The sequence below is a fragment of the Ceratotherium simum genome, chromosome 19, assembly GCF_057802395.1.
Source record: "Ceratotherium simum simum isolate JZ-2026a chromosome 19, ASM5780239v1, whole genome shotgun sequence".
NCBI classification, from domain to species: Eukaryota; Metazoa; Chordata; class Mammalia; order Perissodactyla; family Rhinocerotidae; genus Ceratotherium; species Ceratotherium simum.
Window position 1 is genome coordinate 4,007,627 of NC_141918.1, and position 21,627 is coordinate 4,029,253.

Here is a 21,627-nt window from a genome sequence, read left to right on the forward strand (position 1 = left end):
GAGCATCCAGGCGTCTCCTCAGCAGAAATCCATCTCTCCGGGGCTTTCTGCCTTTTCTTCAGGGCCTCGATTTCCCTCTCCGGTAGCGAAGCCCGGGGCGCCCCCCTCAGCCCGCGGCCGGCGGGCGCCCCTCCGCGGGGCCCGAGGTCGCGAGGCCGGGCCGCCGGGCGCCCGCTGCCCCCGGCCGAGCCGCTTCCCGCCCGGCCGGCCGCGGGCTCGCCGCGGGGCCTGCTGGGGCTTGTGGTCCCGGCGCCTTCTCGCGCCCACCGCGCCGCGGAGGGGGCGGCTGGGCGGCGTCTCACCCCCGGCCCGGCGCCCAGCCGCCCGGCGGGCGCTCCGCCTCCCGCCGCCGCGGGGTGGCGCCTCGCTGCCCGCCCCGGCTCCCGGTGAGGGCGGCCTCGCTGCTCTGCAGGGGCCCGCAGGTAGGCGGCCGCGCCCTGCACCCCCGCGCCCCACCCCACACCCACACGCCGCGCCGGCCTCGCCCTGGCCCTCGCCCTCGCCTCCGCCCGCCGCGTCCCCCGCGCCCTTCGCGCCGCCTGGCTGTGGACCGCCGTCGGCGCCGCGCACAGCGCTGTGGAGCTCCGCACCCAGTGGGCGTTCTCGTGACCGAATTCAGTCGATCCATCTGCACCGGAGCTTCTGGAGTTACTGCAGCATCAGCCCACAAGTTGGTGGGTTTCTCTGGTACGTTCCATGCCTCTGAGCGTGTTCAAGCCCGGCGTGACCACCAGAGTGGTTCCCGAGGCTTCCTGGAGGAGAGGCCTGTGTTTGAGGCCATTGGCGGGGCTGGGAGATCCACTCCTTGAGCACCCCGTGTATTGGAGGAACCGTGTACGGTGTTGTAGGTGTCAAAGATGGGACGCACATGGTCTCCGCGCTCAAGGAGCTCGCAGGCTTGCGCTGGAGATGGATATATCGATATGTAAGAAACATTTAGGGGAAAGGGGGAAATTGCATTAGAAGGATCGGATAAAATGCTGTGGGACAGAGAAGCTTCATGGAGATGGTGGCACTTTCAGGAGGGACAAGTACCAGATATTTGTAAATAGAGGCAGAAGTGGGGAATACAGAACAGATGAAGGGGTTAGTAAGAGTAAAGGCAAGAAGCCAGGCATGCAAGGAGTAAACAGTGTTTCAGTGTATCCACAGTGTCCGAAGTGGCAAGAAATAAGACTGGAAAAGTAGCTTGAATTGAATTATAAAAGGCTTCCAGTAGCTTCCTACTCTGGAATTGTAGAAACACATTTTGGCCTTGAATTCCATCAGGATCCATAGATTATAAAGAAATTATTGTTTAATATTCATAAAATGCTCATAATGAAGAAAAAACACATAATAAACGTGGACTCTGTTCATGAGCAGGATATATTTTTCAGTAGCAAAATTTGTGTCAAATTAATTACACACACATTGATCACATTCTTGGGCTTGTTTGTATTGCCTTTTTCCTATTTAAAGTCGAGAGATTTACAGTGTATTAGGTGGTTGCAATGAGACTCAGTCGCTTGGCAGAGATTTGTGTGTTGCTATCCACAATTCCACTTGTTTTTATTTGCGAAGACTTACTGCTTTGGAAGGGTTTTAGGTCAAGTGCGGTAAAGAGCATGTATAATTTGGAACATGGATAATCTGGGTGACTTTCAGAGCAGGGAAATGGACTACAAATGACAAAATTCAGAAGTAAAATTTTGACATGAAAGTCAGGAGCACAAGTTGAAGATTCTGGGTACAGTTTTTATTCTTTTTTCACAAATGATGGTGGGAATACCAGTATTTGGAACCAGCTTTCCAAAGCCAGTATTTTGGAGGCCTTGTTAAAGCTTAGAAAATATTACCTTAATTATGTTTTAGCATGTATAAAGATGTTAGGAGTCTAGTGGATATTGTGGTGAAGATCAGAGAGAATCTTTTAGCTCTTTCATGGGGCATGTACATGTCATAATGTAAGTTAGACTCTGCTGTGCAAAGACAGCTGAAGCTGAAGGTCAGAGTCACAATTGAATTGAGCCCCTTAAATTGGGCTGGGTCACTTTGGAGCTTTATTGAGGGTAAACGTATGGCTGCAGTGGGAATAAGGGATTGGAGGGAGCTGAGACATTAGTCAGAAGGCTGATGCCCTCTTGTCATGAAGACAAGAGGTATTAATGGTTTGAGGAAGAAGTAGACACAATTTTAGATATATTAGGTTATAGAATTGACAAGGCATGGTATAGAAGGATAATCGGGGGGAGCAGTACCACTAAAGTCAGAGAAAAAGGCATTTTAAGAGTAGGGGAGTGGTCATTAGGGTCAGAAGCTGCAGAGAAGTAGAATGAGAATTTGCAAGCAGCCATAAGGTTTGGCAATTATGATGTTATTTTCAACGTTGGTAAGAACAGATAGGTCGGGTGGGGGTGATTAGAGAGGTTTTTTTTTCTCCTTTCTTTTTTTCTTTTTTGTAGCTGGGAGCAACCTGAGCATTATTATAGATTGAGAGACAGAAGTCAGTACAGAAGACGAGATTGAAAGAGCAGAGAGGAGATGGTTGCTGGAGAAGATACAAGGGGTTGGTATGCAATTAGTGCATATTCTTAGAACATTGCTCATGGTATATAAGGACAGGAGGATGTCGGCCATTTGTTTTGAGGAGCATATCACAGAATAACCAGAACTTTCTTATTTGCTAGCGCAGTGCCTAGGATCCAGCTTGCTTGCCTATCCATTCATTCGTTAGGTCAGTCAGTCAGTATTTTTTCAGTGCTCAGGATTTCTGCTCTGAACAGACAGGTAGTGAGCTCAGTGGAACTGAGGGCAACTGACGTGGTCTAAGGGTTTCAAGGAAGGCGTTTTCAAGGATATAATGTTTAAGCGGCTACCTGAAAGAGATCTGTCTTACTACAAAGTCAGCCAACCCTTCCCCTTGCTGCCTCTCCGCTATCATCTCATTCCTGGTTCTCTTGCACTGTTGGGCTCAGTCTCCCCTCTCTTGAGCACTTGATATTTTATCCGTGGGTTAGTGGGGTGAGAAAACTTTCAGGAACCAAGGCTTTGCAAGGATCTTTCTCAAGCCAGTTATTGCTGCATTATGGTGACTAAATATGAACTAAGTGGCCATTTAATTTTATTCATGCTACATTGATTCCCATTAGGGAAAGAAAAGGGTCTTGGGAACGGCAAATCGATGGTCAGCCACAGCCACCACTGACTTAGCCTCTTAACATCCTTGGGAGGAACCACAACCAACACAGGGCCTGTCACTTCTTATTAGGAGTTTTTGATAACAGCCAATGAAAGCTACTTTTTTTTTTCTTTCATTTTAAATTTTAATGCTCTCCACTCAAGTGATGGGAATAAGCATCCACTCCTGTTTCTATCTGCAGGGAAGCAAAGGTACTGTTGTTGCTATGATTTTGCATTGATATAGCACTTGAGTGTTGGCTAAGTGCTTTTACAGTCAATTTTATTGTTTAATTTAAAAGATAAAGTCATCCTTGTCAGAATTCATTTGATGTTATTCAGAGAAAAGGATCTTTTGTAAAAATGGGCCTTCTGTGATGTGCAAGAACTCTGATCAATCAAAAGACCAGGTATAATACAAGACAATGTGAACAGCATCTGAAGAAAGTTAGCTGTTCGTAGAGGACATTAGCCACGTGATGCCTTTTTGTTATCAGCCTTTACAGTGAGAGAAGTAAAATAAAAAACAAAAACAAAACTTTTAACAGTAGAAATACAACACTGCAGGAAACCAACCCCCCTCATGACCTGGTTTGTAACTGGGGCACCCAGGGATGTTTTATGAGTGACGGTAGTGTCTTTTGATATACGTCCTTAAAGCATTAGGTTTTATTTAGAGCAAGTGTTGGCAAACTGTTTCTCTCCAGGGCCACATGGTAACCGTTTGAGGCGTTGAGGGCCATATTTTTTTCTGTCGCAACTACTCGGCTCTGAAGTTGTGGCACAAAAGCAGTGATCGATAGTACAGAAGCAAATGGGCATGGCTGTTTCCATAAAACATGGTTTATAGAAGTAGGCCACCCAGATTTGGCCTGTGGGCCGTAGTTTGCCAACCTCTGATCTATAGCACCCCTGAGATTCCTTTAAGGAACAGGGAGTTTTACGATTTGGAATGATTGATAGTCAGCTGAAGGCTCCGTGAAGGCAGAGGTGGGCTTATCTTGTTGACTGATGTGTCCCCATGTCTAGCACAGTGCCTGGCAGGTAGGAGAAAATTAAACACCTCTGTTGAATAAAGGAATGAGTAGCAAGGATATCCAATGGAAAATTACCTCAGGTAGGCTAGATGGTTCTGTATTCAGATTTTCAGGTCTTATCATGTGTATTCTGTGGTACTGCCATTTTGGGATGAGCAAATAGTGCAGCTGAGTACTTAGTTCAGAGAGCAAATCCAGGGGATGCCTGAAGAATGAAATAGCCAGTACGATAAACTGGTGGTAGAAAACAATAGTTCTGGGAATCTCCACAGGTAAAAATGCATATTACATCCTTTGGAAGGGACCTGAGAGAGAATCTAGTCCAGCCTCCTACCCAGTCTAGGGCGTTCCTTGTTTGCCCTCACTTTTATGTGGCTTTGCTAGCGTTTGTGCTGGATGCTTTCCTTTTGGCCCTCTGGGTTGTCTCCCCACCCCTGCATCCTGCAGGTTCACACCAGGCCCTGCTCCCTCCACAGCCCTGGGGATGATCCTGTAGGGCTACAAGTCCCAGCTTCTGTCAGCTGGTGTGCTCCCTACCATGCTCTCTCCCCCGGTTCTGCTGACTTCTCCCTCTTCTCATCCCTTTGGGCCTAGGGATGTGAAGGGTGCCCCTGGGACATTGTGTCACCCCCTTAGGTTGCCCACACTTGTAGAAATGGTCTCTTGATTAAACTCGCCTCACATTACCCAACTTGAGGTGCCATTAACTTTCTGCCTGGACCCTGATGGATATAGTCTTCTTACCACTTGTTCAAAGACACCTATTCTGTGTCACTGAATGGCTTTTAAGTCCCCCAAGTCAGTGACTGTGGCTGCCGTTTCTTATAATTATAGGATCTCAGGGTGAAAATGGTCCTGGAAGGTGGTCTATTTAAGGTTTCTGTTCAGAGTTTGGGTCCATTCTGTCCCCTCCCTATCGTATCTCACTGTACTTGAACACCTTCCACAACGGGAAACTCACTACTCCTAAAGCTCGCACACATCCTTAGACACCTGACTGATAGAATATGTATACACAACTCCATCCCCTGTCCTTGTCCTGTCCCTTGGCGTTTCATGGAACAAGTCCAGTTGACATTTCATTCCTCTGTTGTTCAGACCGCAGGGTTGGAGCTCCATTACCGTCTGTATCTGTCTAAGAGCGGGGTGCCTGGAACAGAATCTCTTTTTCTGGGTGTTGTCTGATCATGCTGGGTTGAGTGTGAGCGTGATAACTTTAGCTGGAAGCCTTACCACCTCCAAGGAATATGAGAAGGGTCAACACCTCCTCCTTCCTTGCTTTGCAAGTGTGGAGGAGAACACGGTCCCACTCCACTCCCCTCTCCCCGCCTGCTGGTGGAAGTGTCAGCTGTCATGTGAATAGTTGTCTGTGATGACGACTTAAGTTTTTCCCTGTTATTGGATTTATCTGTATTTAAAGGCTGCCTATCAAGGGAGTAAAGTAGTTTACAAATTGCAGATCTTTAGAGGGCTATGTCTGCTACCCAATTTTCTTTTGTGTTTCCTCGGAATATCAAAAGTACACTAATCATCTTTTAACTATTTTAAGGGGCACTATTTTTTTTTTTTTTTTTTGTGAGGAAGACCAGCCCTGAGCTAACATCTATTGCCAGTCCTCCTCCTTTTTTTCCCTTTTTTCTCCCCAAAGCCCCAGTGGATAGTCGTATGTCATAGTTGCACATCCTTCTGGTTGCTGTATGTGGGACACCGCCTCAGCATGGCCAGACAAACAGTGCGTCGGTGCGCGCCCGGGATCCGAACCCCGGGCCGCCTGTAGCGGAGTATGCGCACCCAACCACTAAGCCACCGGGCTGGCCTAAGGGGCAGTATTTAAAGTATTTCACTGAATTTTTTGTTTAGGTTTCAAATCTGAACAGCAGATATTAGCAGAGTCATAGATTTTTAGTATTTTGTTCCTTTTTTTCCTCTGGACATTCCTCTGTGCTTATGCCCATTACCATACCTCTTGCAGTTGGAAATATAACAAAATATATTGAAATGCAATATTTTTTGATAATCAAATTGACTTTAAGGAAATGTTCTGAAGTAGATTCTTAAGTATACCATTTATTTAAGTCAATTTTTTATAACAAAAGTCCAATTTATTTTTTAACAGGGCTCCAAAATATCTGTCAGCTTCTTTAATTCTTCCTTCTGATTTATTCTGTGAGCTCGTTCCCCATTTCGGTTTTGATTAGATTGCTTTCTCCATGGCAGAACTCTGGGAAATAAATCCTCTTGTATTTAGTGTGTGCTTTGGTTTAATCTGGATGAATAGAAGAATGAAAACAACCCATTAGAAACTAATTTTGATTGTTGGAGAGAGAGATGTGGCTTTCTTAATCTTTAATGTGATTGTTAGGAAATATATTTCAGAGGCTGCTTACTGATTGCTCCTTTTCCCATGCCTTTATTCTATTTTCATGAATGTCTGTGTCTTGCAAGATTAAAAAACAAAACAAAACATACTTGTGATTCTTTTCAAATTCCCTCAAATGGATTTTGCAATAGCTGGTTTTTTATGATTCATTCCTTTTTATCTCTTGGAACAATGGTAGGAGAAAGTTACTTTCCTTCTCTTCTGAACTGTTTGTATACTTTATCTAAAGTTGTATTATTCATGCATTGGTTTGTATTTCATTTATTTTCTTATTTGTCTGCCTCCCCCAGTGGATGAAAAGCTCTGAGGGAAGGGGCATTCCTTATCTCTAATGCCTGGCACAACCGATAAATGGTGTTGAACATTTGTTGACAGAATATAAGTTTCTCATGACAATCTGCCTTTTTATAACAGTGCAAAAATGCTTATGTAGTTGTCAAGAAGTTGCTGCTTCCTAAAAAATTATTTTTCTTATAGATATGGCTCCTAAATAATCCACTCTTATGAAGATTGTTTTGTCTTTCAATTAAAAAAATCCATCTACCATCCATCATTCATCTATTTATTTGATAATTACTAAGCACTATTTCATCTATATACTGAATAGATTTAAAAATTGCATATATTTCCAATAAACTCTGTTCATCAAAATCAGTTTCCTAAACCAAAATTGTGGTACATGCATTACTGCATGCATGCAAGTAACTAACTTGGTCATAACAGCAAATAGCAAATGAAGCAACCACTTCAGCTCAAAGACCCTGCAGTATGTTACATACTAGATTGCTGCTCTGAAAATCTTTAGTGATAAATAATAGACAAATTCCCAGTTTCCTAGTATATTACAAAAATATGACTGCTGCATACGATCACTGAGAAGGCACTGGTTCAGACTGCATGGCAGGAGGTTGGCTTCTTTAATTATTAATGTGCCTCCCTCATTTCCATCACTCATTGATAAAAAGCTAAGTTTCAGTACAGAATTAAGGAGACAACGTCAGAGAATTGTTCAAGTAGTTGGAGTAATATTTTATCAGCGTTGTTTTGTACATTTTATCCTTTCCAGTAGTTTTAGTGTGTGTTTGTGACTGGGCTCCCTCACTTCACTGAGCTAACATTGGAATCATATTCGAGTCTTCCCTCACTTTCTCTCCTTCTTTCTAGTTGGACAGCAAGCCCTGCCATTTCACAAACATCTTTCAGACCTTCCCTTATTCTTGGTGCACACCTCGTTCTCCTCCAGCTCTTCTTTCCTGTGTGGTATCAGTAGTCCCTGGCTCCTTCCTACCCAGCAGAATCCTCTCCTGAACACCCCTGGGATCGCGTCTCTCATCTGCTCAGAAGACTCGGCCTGTTTCCAGCCGTCCACTGCAGGAAATTCAGACTCTGCTGACTGACTGTCCAGATCTCAACTTCCCTATCCTCTGTTGTTTCCCTTTATTCCCTAAAATACCTTATTCTGTAGTCGAGGAGATCCACATGCTCTTCCAGACATATCTGTGAGTTATCTGCTGTCAGCTCTTCTGCCCACCCGCTCTGAAGTGCTCTCTTGCCTCCTCTCTGCCTTTCTGAGTTCACCTCATCCTTCAGAGCTTCCAGGCCTGCTCCGGGAGGCCTTCCTCCTCCTCTTCATGTCAGCCCATACGTGTCTTCCCTGAGTTCTTAATGGATTTATAGTCAGACCCACTTGGAGGCACAGGCTTTGGAGACTGTGGGCCTGGGATTGAATCACGGCCGCCTTCTAGCTTCAAGCGGACCGAGCATTGCCTTGGGTGTTTATTGGGACCCCAATAGAGTTCATAGGGGTCACATGCCTTAAATAATCTCATCTGCTCAGCAACTTTATAAGTTAAGTACTGTTTTGATTCCCATTTTACAGATGAGCAAACTGAGGTGTAGAGAGGTTGAGGAACCTGTCTAAGGTCATATGGCTAGTGAGGGGCAGAGGTAGGAAGCCTGGCTCCTGAACCTGCTGTCCTAGCTGCTATGCTATTCTTGCCTCTTCAAGACATATGTGAAATGATTTTTGATGGGGATGTTTAGAGTTGCTTGATGTGCAATATTACACTTTCCTGTCTCACTGGGCAGTCTCTGGGGGGAAAAATCCATTATCTAATAGTGCTTTTAGAGTTAGCGCACCTGCATATGTGTGTGCGTGTGTGTGTGCTGTGGTGATAAGTTGAGATGGGTGTCAGGGTAGGCATAAGATGACCACAGGGCAATTGAGGGATGCCCACTCCTATCCAGGTTTACCTAATTCCTACTCCCAAGCCCGGGAACTGTATTGTAGAAAGAACGTGTGCAGAAGGATGAAGATTAAAAATACAGTTCCACTACTTGTTAACTGGATATCCTTGAGAAAGCTACTCTCTCTGAACTTCAGTTTCCTTAGCTCTACACAGTGATGCTAAATTCTACAACACAGCATTATTAAATGAGGTAATAAAGTGACGTACTGAATGTAAAGGGAATGCATAGTGTCTGGTGTGCAGAGGTGTTCAAGATGGGTTTATGTTTCCCTTTGAGGCTCCATCCTCCAGCCAGGCTCATGGCTGCTCATCCCGGCTGCTGCTTTTCCCTTTGTCCTTATGACCAAGCAGGCCCTCATTTCCATATCGCGAAATCTCCCTAACTTCTCCTATCTTCCCTTAAGTACTGTCTTCTTCATGAAGCTTGCTGTGATCCCTTAGCTGGAGTTAGACTCTCCTTTCTGTGAACAATGTCACTCTCCACCCTCTATCACAGTCATTCATGTACGATATGGCTTAATCTTTCCCACTGAGCCCCATGCTAGAAGTAATTAAAGGTGAAGGCATAGTCCAAGGCTCTGATAAGCTCACTCGCTGTCTAGTAGGAGAGAGAGACCCCCAAATGGCTACTGATACTGCCTTGTGACAAGAACCTTTCCAGAGTGCTGTGGAAGTGCAGATAAGGGAGCAGTTAATAGAACCAGGGGGAGTGTGGAGGGAAGGGGAGATCTTGAGAACTTCAGACAGGGGCAGTTGAACTGGCTCTTGAAGGGTGAGTGGAGAGTGTGGGGACTGGGGAAAGGGTCTTTCTGTCAGAGAGTGAGCATCCCGGGCACAGGCTCACCATCGTGAGAGCGTGGGGTTGGGTTGAGAAGCAGCAAGAGTCCTCTGTGGCTACGTTGTCCACGGGCAGCGAAGAGAAGTGAAGCTACAGGGGTCACAGTGTTTTCAGTTTTCAACAGAATCAGTTGTGTGACTACAGATCTAGCTTAAAAGCAATTTTGGAAAAAAAATTTTTTTAATTGTTTCTCCATGATGTCCATCTGATCATCACTGAGACCTGACCATTCAACTACTTAATACCATCTCGGGCGGTATTAAGAGAAAGGGTCAAGTGTTGTCACCGATTATGTTCATTGCCAAATTGGAGGTTTAGTACTAGGTGTAACTGAAGACAGATTTTGACAAATCAGAGAACCATCAGAGGAGGCCGCCAGAATGTAAAGAGGCTCAATATTATGATGTTATGAGAAATGGGTGTGGGGGATTTTGCAGGGGAAGAGCATGATTGCTCACTTCATATCTTTGGAGAGTGATTCGGGAAAGTGGACTTTATACTGTTTTGCTTTCAAAAGTGGTCCTAGGATTAATAAGCAGAAGTTATAGAGTGTCTGGAAGGAATTTCTAAGAACTGATCATTAGTTAATTGAATTTTCAAAACTGTAATGTCCACGGATACTGGGTTGGACTCCTGATTCTTGTCATTGGGTGACAGACTGGATCATCCTACTGACACCAAGCTCTTACGAGATCAGAACCCATATTCAACATAGGTTTGATGCTAAATAAAGTGTATTATACTTGAAATCTATTAAAACAGATTATCTGTGCCAAACTATGCCAATTTAATATGCCCACGTGGCAGACGGTACAGAAAGATGAAAAGTTAGGTTTGATGCTAAATAAAGTGTATTATACTTGAAATCTATTAAAACAGATTATCTGTGCCAAACTATGCTAATTTAATATGCCCACGTGGCAGACAGTACAGAAAGATGAAAACTTTGAGTCAAATTGTATCTTCATTTCTTACTGTGTGACTGAGCAAGTTATTCCTGAGCGCCTATTTGCATATTGATAAAGCAGGGATAATAGTAGTTATGTCACAGGGTTATTGGGAGGATCACATATGATGATGGATATAAATCCATACATATGCTGTTGTAACATACAAATACTGTTATTGAGGGTATTTTTTTCTTTTTCTGTAGTGTATCATACTGTGACTTGATGGAAGCATTGAGCATCCTACTGCAGAAATAAAATATAGTGACATCCCCTGAAAGTGGAGGCTTCCTTTTATCATTCAGGTCCATTCCTGAATGTTTTCTCAAGGAGTAATAAATGTCAGTTTATCCAGAATGACAAAAGAGTGATGGCAAATTTAAAATTGAAACTCACTCTCCACCATCTAGAACCATCTCCAGATTCCATCATACAGATGCAACTTTCTATGGTTATTTCTCCTTCATTTTCTATTAATGTAGACACATATGCATGAAATACTTGACTCTGATAAGAAATATCTGGAATCATTTTGCTTATTAAGAAGTAATGTAAAAGTAACCATAGGCTTTCTAGTTTAGCTCCCTAATTTTGAAATAGAAAGCACGTCTGTGTGTATGTGTCTGTGTGTCTGTGTGTATACATACACATGTGCACTTGAGTACTTGCATATATACACAATAAATACAGGCTCAGATTATTAATTATTCTTTCTCGTGCTGAAAGATTCTGAATTTTTAATAATTGTTTCAATTAAGAAAATGTTGATTTTTCTTTCATAAATTTTAAATTGGTACCTCAAATGTTTAAAAGATGAACTTTTTGCATGTTTCCTGGTAATAAAGAGAGACATACTCCAAAATGATTAGGCTAAGAAGCTGACTGTTTAAGTGTTTGTTATTAGCATAATTGTTAGTATCATCATGTTGTAGTTTACTATGCTGTAACAATTCAACTTTAGATGTTAAGCTCTGGCTTGCCACTGAGTGAAAGAGTAAAAACAGAGATAGAGAAACAAATTTGCACAAATTTTATATATGTGCATTTTGTACACATGCTCCCAAATACACACATCTGTATGAGCTAAGCTTTACTGAGCTTTTATTGTGTGCCAGGCTCTGTGTTAATCCCTGTACGTGGATTATCTCATTTAATTCTCACATCAACCCCTATGAGGTAGCTTCTATTATTTGCTTCGTTTTTTGGATAAGCAAACTGAGACTTACAGACGTTAGTTGTACAAAGCTTGTAAGTGGTGGAGACTGGATTTTAACCAAGCTGTCTGACTTCACAGCTGGGACTTTTAACTGCCACACTGCGCTGGTTGGGTACTTGTGTAATCATGGACTCAGAATTGGAAAAGACATCAGTCAATCCATGTAGCCTTCACATCAGTGCTGAAATCTGTCTTCATCTCAGGCAGATGGCCATTCAGCCTCTGCTTGAGTAACTCCAGTAATTGGAGTTTCATAACTTCACAAGACAGCCATTCCATTGTTGGACAGCTCCTACCAGTAGATACCTTATTCATCCGTTTATTGGAAACTTGTCTCTGTAATTTCAATGGATCGGTCCTAGTTCTGCCTTCTGGAGAAATACTGAACACCTCTCTACCCACTTCTCTCTGGCAGCCTTTCAAAATGCTGCGCTCCTCCGAGTCTTCTCTTTCTTCAGCAGTTCAGTGTGCGGTCTCCAGACCCCTCACCGTTACAATCACCCTTTCTGACAGTCTAGCTTGATCAGTCAAGTTGCGGTACACAAAATTGGACACTGCAATGTGGCATTCAGTGCTATGGAAAAACTTGTGGGCTGAGCTGTAACACCTGGGTGAGGTGACAGCTCCAGTGCTTACTGTGTGACCTTGGGCAAGTGGTGCATAGCTGAGCCTCAGACCCTCGTCTGTAACACCGGCTGAACACTACCCTAGTAGACAGCATTATTATGGGCGTCAGATAAGGCGGTGCTGGGGGAAGTGCTCTCCGCATCGCAGCTCCTGCCTCAGGCTTGTCAGCTTCGCTCTCCGGGGTCTGCTTTTTCACGCTCTTCCACACCAGCGGAACTTGCTTCCTCACCTCCCTTTGTATCTTTGCTCGAAAGTCGTCTGCTAATTGAGGCCTTTCTTGACCACTGTATTTAAAATTGCCACAGTCCCTTACCTTCTCTCTCCGTCTTACACGCATTAGTTTTCTCAGCTGTGTTTATCACATTTTGACATACATATGTTTTATTTATTGATTTTATGGCTCCCCCCGCTAGAATGTAAACAATGTGAGCTCAAGAGTTCATATTTTTTAGTCACTGCTGTATTCTTTGGACATAGTAGGTGACCAAAAAATACTTGTTGAATAAATGAATGAATGACCATCATGTTTATGTTTCTGATGTGATCTGACCATCAAAAAGTGCAGTGAGATGCTTCCCAGTTTTTTTAACAGAAGAAAAGTACAGCTGGCAAATTTATGAATTGTTCTTTTGATACTTCAATTTCGTAAATTAATTGGTCAGTTCATTTCCTTGTGCTGCAAGGGTATTTCTGACAGAACAGTTATCTGAGCTGGACTTCTGGAGTGAAATATTAGAATTCTCAAATTAAAAAATGTTGCTGAAAATGAAAAAATGTATCACTGGCTTCAGTTTCTAATGACTCAAGGTCACAGTTTAGTGGGTAAATTCATACAAATTTTTATTTTAAAGTAACAACAAATCATTGAATTTCCTGTTTATGTGCTCACTGTAGCTATTCCTCATCTTGATTTCTGATTGACCGTGTATGTTACAGCTGCAAGACCTTTCTCTCTGAGTGATCACAGCCCCAGCTAGTGTGCTGTTTCTGTATTTTATACAGTGCAACTGGTGGGTGAAGGGCCATTAACAGGGCAAGGGAGGCGGAAATGCAGATGTATTAGGCCCTACGAATAGGAGATGAAGTAGGGCCGGGACAGCTGGGATCTCAGCTGACTCCTGGCATGAACAGAGTCTAGGAAACATGTCACCTGCTTAGACAGAGTTCTCAGGGTTGGGTTAGGAAAACCTCATTCATCTACTTGAAGGAGATGGTGAGGTTAAGATTACCCAGGTGCAAGGACTGCCGACTTTCCAGACCGATTGCTGTCTTTTGTAGTTTAGTAACTTGCACATCGAGTCCTTAATGGACTAAAACAGCTGAAGTCAGCAGAACATCTGACTATAAAGGTGATCTGTCTACCAGCAGGCTGAAGGGGGTGGAATTTCTTCACAGCAAAGAAGTGTCTTGGGATATAGGAGAAAAATAGAGATACACTTTCCTTACCCAGGAGAGTTGACTCTAGACCTATGAATTATTGACACATGCTTTTTTGCACGTCTCCCCAGATCTGATAATGCTGTCACCAGATAGTGCTATGTCAAACAGTTCTGAATTTACGTCTGCAGAATCATATTTGGCCAGAGTACCTGAAAAATCCCACAGCTGCTTATTTAAACTTATTTTTAATTTGCTCTAAAATGTATTTTAATCACAAAGGAGCTTTCAGCAGAATGCCATAAGTCTATCATTGCTAAATACCAAAGCGTTGCAAATGTACTTGGCATGGGAGAATAATGACCGAATGAATGAATGGTTTATTTACATTCTGTTTTAATTGGGAAGAGGCGGGTATGTTTTAAAAGAATCTGTATTTCTGGTAGATGTATGAAAATGTCTTTATGATTTTATAAAATATATTGGAATGAAACAAAATAATTTCACTAGGGACATCACGGATACAGGTCAGTGTAAACTTTAATTAATAACAGCAATCATGAGAGAAGCTTTTATTAAGTAAAAAATTACCCTTGTCTAGGGAAGTGAACATTTGGGCACAGAATTGACTAATTGTTTTTCTAGTTACACCAGAACTGCATTTGGATTCCAGCTTACTAATTGGGTGTCAAGGAAGACATTGATCAATGTAATGGTTAAACTAGTAAAATTGGGTAAGAGAGCACAAAATTAGGAATTATGTGGTTCCAAGCCTCATTTCTCCCCTCCAGATAAATAGTAGTGTAATAGCATAGCTGTAGTAGTGTTGACAGTAGTAGTAGTGAAGAAAATAACACTTCTTGAGAGCTTACCATGTGCCAGGTACTGTCATACGTGCTTTTTAATTGTGATTTATTGTAGTTTTTAAAACAATCTTATGAGAATGTTACTAATGTATTTTTCATTTTATGGACGAAATGAGATGCAGAAATTAGTCTGTCATTCAGCTGGCAAAAGGCAGAGCTGGATTCAGCCTGCAGGCCCTCTGTTCTGAAGTCTGGGCCTTAGTCCCTCTGCTACCCAGTTCAACTGAGAATATACCTACTTATCCAGACCCTCTTGGGGGTGTTGGTGGAGGAGTGAAGAAGGGGAAGATGACATAGCCCCTGATCTCCAAGGAACTTAATCCTACCAGAGAGAAAAGATACGAGCAGATGGTGAAGAGCCAGAATCAGCGGTTCAGGTGATGAGTACTCCACCAAGTGTTGAGAAAAGGGAAAATCACTGTGAGCTGAAATGGTTAGGGAAGGCTTCCTGGAAGAGGTGGACTTTGGCTTTTGCCTTAAGAGCTCAATAAGCTTTTTGCCATGACACACTGTATCCTTTAGTGTTCAAGTTCTTATAAGAATTTTATGAATGGCACCCTAACAAAATTCTAGCCTTGTTTACCTTTAAAAGAGTTTTTGGACACTTTAAAAAAATAGTTCAAATATGTATATACTTAAAGTGGATATAATTTATTGCTTATCCCTTCTGAATTGTGGAAGCAGATAATATTAGCTTATTCACAGTGTTTCTAGACGTGGAAGAAACAGAGTTCGGAGAGGTGTTTAGGAAGAAGTGTTTAGGAAGAACTAGAAGATAGTATTCTGCTGCAAGAAAGCAGTGTTCTAAAAAGACAGCTTTTCACCTTTCATGGTCACACCCACAGATAATGCTTCCTTCCTTTAGCAGTTGGGTTGGCCTTGGCTATATTATCTATGTGAATGCTTTATTCAGAGCTCATCTTTGGGCCCTTGTTTTTAAATCACATATAAGATCATTCACTACAACAAATAAGACAACAAATAACAGTGTACTCAACTTCCAGCTTAAAAAGCCAGATCTTTGCGAGGGAGAAGAAACCCTTCCTCTTTCTGATTTTACCCCCTCCTTCCCCTGCAGAAGTAATTATAGCACTAAATTTGGAATGTATCACCTCATGCATTTCTTCGTACTTTTCTACACATGGTTATATTGCTAAGCAATATATAATACTCTCTATATTACTTATATCAAATTATATGCATTTTTAATTCTTGCTTTTTTATCTTAACTATGAAATTAATTCCTTTTGATGTGAATAGGTCTAGTTCACTCATTTTTTATTGCTTAATAGTATTTGATTGCATAAATATACCACAATTTATTTAGCTGTTCTTTTATTAACAGATATTTAGATTATTTGTAATTTTTATTACAAACAAGTTGTGAACAGTTTTTTTTCTTGTTTTTCATATAATTTTTTTATTGATGTTTTAATAGTTTATAACATTGTGAAATTTTGAGTTGTACATTTTTGTTTGTCCAGCACCGTATACATGTCTCCCTTCACCCCTTGTGCCCACCCCCCACCCCTGTTGCCCCTGGTAACTACAATACAGATTTCTCTGTCCATGTGTTGGTTTATATCCCACATATGAGTGAGATCATACAGTGTTTGTCTTTCTCTTTCTGGCTTATTTCGCTTAACATAATACCCTCCAGGCCCATCCATGTTGTTGCAAATGGGACAATTTTGTCTTTTTTTATGGCTGAGTAGTATTCCATTGTATATATATACCACATCTTTTTGATCCAGTCATCAGTCGAGGGACATTTAGGTTGCTTCCACTTCTTGGCTATAGTGAATAATGCTGCAGTGAACATAGGGGTGCATAAGACTCTTTGGATTGTTGATTTCAGGTTCATTGGGTAGATTCCCAGTAATGGGATAGCTGGATCATAGGGTATTTCTATTTTTAATTCTTTGAGGAATCTCCATACTGTTTTCCATAGAGGCTGCATCAGTTTGCATTCCCACCAGCTATGTATGAGAGTTCCTGTTTCTCCACATCTTCTCCAACATTTGTTGTTTTTTGTCTTGGTGATTATAGCCATTCTAATGGGCGTGAGGTGATATCTTAGTGTAGTTTTGATTTGCATTTCTCTGATGATTAGTGATGTTGAACATCTTTTCATGTGCCTATTGGCCACCTGTATATCTTCTTTGGAGAAGTGTCTGTTCATTTCCTCTGCCCATTTTTTGATGGGGTTGTTTGTTTTTTTGTCGTTCAGTTGTGTGAGTTCTTTATATATTATGGAGACTAACCCCTTGTCAGATATATGTTTTGCAAATATTTTCTCCCAGCTGGTGGGTTGTCTGTTCATCTTGATTCTGGTTTCATTTGTCTTGTAGAAGCTCTTTAATCTGATAAAGTCCCACTTGCTTATTTTTTCTTTGAACATGTCTTTTTACATATATATGTGACAGCCTTTCATATGTTTGCAGACCATTTTCTTACTTTTTCTGTGACTTGCTTGTTCATTTCTTTTGCCCATTTTTTCCAATGGATCATCTTTTCTTTATTGATTTATAGACATTCTTTAGATGTTATAAATATTCACTCTTTATTGACTATATGTGTTGAAAATATCTTTGTCTAGGCTGTGGCTTACCTTTTTACCTTTTTGTGGTATCTCTTGATGAATAGACTTTTAAAATTTTAATGTAGTAAAATTTGTCATTTTCCCCCCTTTGTCATTTATACCGTACGTGTCTAGTTTAAGAAGTCTTCCATATTGAGGGAATAAAATTTAATTTAAAAGTGCTCCTTAAAGCTAAAGATGAAAATATCAAGCATGACTGTTTTTTTAAAAATTGAGAGTCAGAATTGGCTCATATGCAGTTACCATATCTTTTGTCAGTACTAGTTTACTCAAAACAGAGCCCACTGTTGCAACATAACTACTGTATGTGTAAATTTTCTGTTCAAACTCAAGACTTTGTTTTATAAAATGAGAATTTAGGGAGGAGAAACCATGGATAAAACACCAGTATTCACAGAATTCTAATTATCAGTGTATTTATTAATGAAAAAATTTTCATTTACAATAAAGTGTTCATTCATACATATGCACATTCCTTCCTGTACAGAAAGCTCACGGTAACCATTAAGTGATTACGATGGGCCGTTGTGAACTGTAATGAAGGAAGAAGCAGAGGCTTTGGATACAGTTTAGTGGAGTGACCCTGAGGTGTTTCATTCCTATGACTGTTCTCGTGGCCTTTTCAAGCTTCTCTACTTGCCATCTTTTTTGATAAGTTTGATCTTAGTTGCACAATGATTTAATGGCCTGGGTTCCACAGTCATGGTCAGGCCAGGCCAGATAGAGCTTCTCAGCCATTCAGCTTAGACAGCTGAACAGCCTTTGACAGCTTGGGTTGTCAATGTCCAGAATTCCTGAAATCTCCTTGTCTTTCCTGAAACCACTCAGAAGTATAAAGACTTATATGGAGAGATCCCATAAAAACCACTGCTTTATCTCTTGATGTCTCTTAATTTATCTGTCATCATGGTATCAATTATTTGTTTTATCTCCATTTTTATCATCAGCAGTTATAAATTGTAGCTACATTTTACTATGAAATGGTTGCAATTGTTGTAATGATTTACCATTAATAGTAAAAGTTAAATTACCACTGGATTTCAGAAGAGGATGAAGAACCCCAGTGAAGCCTTGAATAAAATTCTCAAGTGATATTTGCATGCTTTGTAGTAAGGCAGTGATGTAGTTGGATGTTGGCTTCAGGCATTCCAGGCATTCTCTTCCTTAGAGACCCATAAAGTTTGAGTTTAAGAGCTTTTGGGCAGGGAGGCTAGAGGTTAGGATGACCCCAGGGGTGTCATCCTTTGTACTCTGACTTTGATTAAATATCTTATCAGATTTGGTTATGCTTAATTTTTTACTGTTCTCTCCCCTGACCCCTCCATTATTATGAACTTTAGAGAAAGCAAGGAATACATGTAATTCATCTCTGTCTGCTCAGATTCTACCACAGTGTTGTATATACTCACAATATGTTTGTGGAACTGAATTGCTGTCACTGAGTTGCCGTACACCACACAGAATGGTTATTAGAAGGCTGACCACATGCTTAGTCTTTGTGGGTAAAATATAAGGTTCATGCCTTATAGAATGGCAAATTGTTTGGACTTATGGTTAAGACCTTTGCATTACTTCAATCCATTTACTCTAGAAAATTCTATGAGAAGTATTATGAGGTTTATCTTGAATTAAGGTAACAGTTGATTCTGGGGATATAATCTACAACATGGTGATTGTAGGTAAAATTACTGTATTGTATATTTGAAAGTTGCTGAGAGACACATAGGAAACACTCATTAAATGTTGGCTATTATCAGTTCTTGGGATGGGAAGAGTAAAGCTCTACTAAAGTAGGTTTTTATGAAGTTGTGCTTTGTGGGATGCGACAGAATCACTCCTGTCATTCTCAGTCATTTAGTCAAATATGTATTGTTCAGATTCAAAGTGGAATTTGGACTTTTTCATGTAACAGAGTCCTAGATATAGCCTCAAGGTGGGTGGCTATCAGCAGACAAGGCCCCCACAGGAGGCTTGGCATGTGGGGATTTCAGAGGGTGGCCGCAGGATATATAGGAAAGAGCATGTGCTTCATATCAGACTTGGGCTATAGGATTAAGGATGAGTTTTTAAAAATATCTCTGAATTTCAGGTTCTTAATCTGTTAAAATAGAAAAAAATATGATATGGTAGAGAGGAGTGGAAGGTAGAAATATTTACTTCACAAGGTTATTGTGAGATGAACAATGAAACTACCTAAAATATGAGTGCTTTGCATTGTTTTATTCTTGTTTTAGGGCTAAAAGTCATAACAGTTTTGGAATGGACCATTGCTTAGAGAAGGTAATTACAGTCTTTTGAAAGTGGTATTATTCCAGGCACAGAATACGGCAGTGGTTGTCTAAGTGTAGTCCTCAGACCAGCAGCATCAGTTACCTGCGAACATGTAAGAAATACAAATTATCAGGCCAATTCCAGACCTACTAAATCAGAAACTCTGGTGGTAGAGCCTGGGACTCTGTGTTCAACAAGCCCTCCAGGTGATTCCAAGGCAGGTTCAAGTGTGAGAACCACTGAAGTAGGATACAGGAGGAGGAAGTACTAGTTCTGTTATTTTTTGGACTACATTGGGTTTTCTGCATTCGTGAAGAGCCACATTTTCATGGATTGCCTTTTCTTGGCTTTCGCTTCTCAGGTGTTCTTCCCACAGCAACAGCCACATGTGGTCCAAGTGGGCTGCAAGCGCTTGACTTCTTGTGTCTAACCATCCCTCGTGTTCTTCCTTTAGAGGATTTGCCCTGTTACTTACTGTTAGGTGGAGCAGCATTGGATCTGCTGGACTTCTGATGGTTTGTTCTCACGCATGCACAAGTTTTGAGGGAAACCATCAAAATTTTGAGGGAAATTTTGAAGGAACCCCTCTGCAGATGTCCAGAGCTCTTTCTTGGTAATGTTCTCTCCTCTGTGGTACTCTGTACGACATGGTGTGCTGAGATTTCCAGGCTCTGTTTGGGTCCCCCTCCTCATACTGAGGCTGGGAACTGCCTTCAGGCAGGGAGCCAGCGCAGTGTGGGGCTCACCTTGTCTCCCTTCTTTGGGGAATGCGAGTCTTGCACTGCTTTCTGCCCAATATTTGAAAACTGTTGTTTTACATTTTTTGTTTTGCTTTCTAGTTGTTTAAGGTGGAGTGTAAATCTGGTCCTTGTAAACTCCATCTTTGTTAGAAACCCCCTACTTTATCGAGGTAAAATTTACATACAATGAAATGGAAAATATTAAGTGTAACATTGACGGCTCTGACAAGTTAACACACCTGTGTATCCCAGCCCCATGTAAAGATATAGAACATTACCATCACCCTAGAAAATCCCTTTATTCTTCTTCCTCATCTCTTAGATGAAACATTATTCTTATTTTTTCTACCATTGATTAGTTTGTTCTAGAACTTCATTTAAATGGAAACTTAGATTATGTACACTTTTGTGTGAGTCTTCATTGTTCAGTCAGTGTAATGTTTTGAGATTCATCTGTTGTGTTGAGTGTATCACTAGTTTATTCCTTTTTATTGCTGAGTAATATTTCATTGTATGGATATACCAAAATTTGTTAGTATTTCATTGTATGGATATACCAAAATTTGTTTATTCATTCTGTTATTGATGAATACATAGGCTATTTCCAGTTTTTGGCTACTATGAATAAAGTTGCTGTGAACATTCTTGTACAAGTCTTTTTGTGACATATTTTTATATCTCTTGGGTAAATAAATAAGAGTAGATTTCCTGGGCTATAGGGAGTTGTATGTTCAGCTTTCTAAGAAACTGTGAAACCTTTTCCAAAAACAATTATGTCATTTTACATTCCCTCAGCTGTGTATGAGAGTTCCAGTTGCTTCACGCATTTCTTTTTTAAAAGTTTATTTTATTTATTTATTCATTTATTTTTTTGTGAGGAAGATCAGCCCTGAACTAACATCCATGCCAATCCTCCTCTTTTTGCTGAGGAAGAGGGGCTCTGAGCTAATATCTATTGCCAATCCTCCTCCTTTTTTTCCCCAAAGCCCCAGCAGATAGTTGTATGTCATAGTTGCACATCCTTCTAGTTGCTATATGTGGGATGCCGCCTCAGCATGGCCGGACAAGCGCTGCGTCAGTGCGCGCCCGGGATCCGAACCTTGGCCGCCAGTAGCGGAGTGCGTGCACTTAAGCACTAAACCACGGGGCCGGCTCCACGCATTTCTTAATTTTAGCTCTTTTTTGTGGGTGTAAAGTGCTGTCTCACTGTGATTTTAAAGTAATAATGTTGAATACCATTTCATGTGGATATGGACTATTTTTATAGCTTCTTTTATGACATATATTTATGTCTTTTGACCATTTTTTAGTTGAGTTG

The 21,627-nt window shown here is 41.3% G+C and overlaps 1 protein-coding gene across 2 annotated transcripts in view; it reads left to right on the forward strand.

Annotated features, from left to right (window-relative positions):
• Nucleotides 1–372: 372 nt before the first annotated feature.
• Nucleotides 373–21,627, forward strand: part of MEI4 (meiotic double-stranded break formation protein 4) — a 218,665-nt gene continuing 197,410 nt past the window's right edge. Inside the window, exon 1 of one of the 2 annotated variants that reach the window (XM_087443796.1) lies at nt 373–687. The gene's annotated coding sequence lies outside the window, so the exon portion shown is untranslated. The remainder of the gene's footprint in view (nt 688–21,627) is intronic. The other variant, XM_087443795.1, reaches the window with a different exon arrangement.